The following is a 1,778-nucleotide window of genomic DNA, read 5'->3' on the forward strand; positions in this document are numbered from 1 at the left end:
CTGTGTATACCTGGGTACACTCCCAGAGGCTACCGGTAATATCTCGAATAGGGGACCCCCGTACAGCAGAGCACTCCCTAAAACCTCATCGACCCTCGCCTCTTGACTTTTTCGCGTCCGGGATAACCGCCCCAGGATTTTTAACTTTCCTTGGGGCGTTTCGCGCGGACCCTTTGCAGGCGCTGCGGAGCCTGCTTCGGCCCCGCTCCCTCTGGCCTCTTGGCTCGCCTGGGATCCACTAGCCACGCGGAGCGGGGTGCAGCCTCCTCTGCAGACAGGGAAGAGAAGAGGCGAGAGGAGGTGCTCAGGTCTCCTGGGTACCCTCCCAAGCATCTGTAATTTGACCTTTACGAAACAAAATGATGCTAAAAGGCAAAATAGCCAACATGGAGGTACTCAGCCCTCCTGAGTACGCTCCCAAAGAGCTCTAATTTGACGTTTAAGAAACAAAACAATGCCAAAATGCAAATTAGGCAGTGTAATACCCAGGATGAGCCTCGTTTGACAGGCCAAACTGAGATTTTAATGGAAAGGTTACTCATATCCGCACACCGAATTCATTCTCTTTTAGTACTTAAAAAAAAATGTGTAATTTTAAGTTCCACTGACTTAAAATTCCATTGACTGTCACAGTGCACACTGCACTATAACACTCAGTGGAACAATGGACACCCCCATATCGCATTGTGTCAGGTAATTACGAAGTGTCGCGGCGCTGGAAAGCGAAGCCCGGAACGTCAATGTGTCCCCCGCCGCGCGTACGAGCGGTTTAGGGCTGCGTGTCTCACCGAAAACTCATCAAAACGTTCAGGCCAATGCCTCAACCCAGAGAGGGAGAAACGCCATCCGAGCTTGGCCCCGGGCGTGGACAGAGAGGCCCAAAGAGTAGGCGAGCGAGCACAGGGGGAGCGAGCACGTCTCGGGGAGAGCAGACGCGCGCAGGGAAGTCTAGGGGAAAGAGGGCATCCAGCGGGTAGGGAGGGTCCCGCCCGGGGTGGCTAGGGAGTCCCGTTCCCTGAAGAATGGAACCCACGCGGGACCCTGCGCTCCCAGCAGCACCCAATCTTTGGGGGGTTAAACTCAGGGCACCGGGACAAGAGTGCGCGCGGGGTCACAGGGTAAAGCTGTTACTTTGTAGTGAGACGTTGTGTGTGTGTGTGTATGTGGAGAGAGAGAGAGGAGAGAGAGAGAGAGAGAGAGAGAGAGAGAGAGAGAGAGAGAGAGAGAGAGAGATTGAGAAAGAACTGGAGGGAAAAGAAAGAAAAAAGAGCAGGGAGCTGAAGGCCGAGATGTCCTACTTCTAAGTGGTTCATTGAGAGGCAAAAGCCTTCTAGCAAGCGCAGTCGTACGTAGCCCGCGTCGCATTGGGGTCCAGCCGAACAGGGCGCGGGGGTCTCTCCAAGGGGCCTCCAGCCTCACGAGCCCGGAGGTGGCCCCCAGAAGGGGACACTGTGCTGGCAGCTGTGGGGAGGTCGGGTCTGTGGTTTCCTTCTTCCGAGACCCCGGCGCTGCCATCCGGAGGGGGCGAGCTCAGTCTGCCTTCTTCGGGGGGGAGGAAAGCGGACCTCTAGCAACGCGACCTCTGGTCCCCGCGCCCTCCCACCGCCCAACCTCCTCCCCTCAACCACATTCATTTTTCCTCAGCAGCTTCTAGTTCGGGCTCAAAACCCAACTCCGAGCCCACCCGGGCCCTCATCACGGAGCTAAGGGGGACGGCCGGAGTCGGAGAGGGCCCGGGGAGGCGTCGTACCGAGGTAGCGGCCGTAAGGGGCTCCGCG

The sequence above is a fragment of the Lipotes vexillifer genome, unplaced genomic scaffold, assembly GCF_000442215.2.
Source record: "Lipotes vexillifer unplaced genomic scaffold, Lipotes_vexillifer_v1.1 scaffold515, whole genome shotgun sequence".
NCBI classification, from domain to species: domain Eukaryota; kingdom Metazoa; phylum Chordata; class Mammalia; order Artiodactyla; family Lipotidae; genus Lipotes; species Lipotes vexillifer.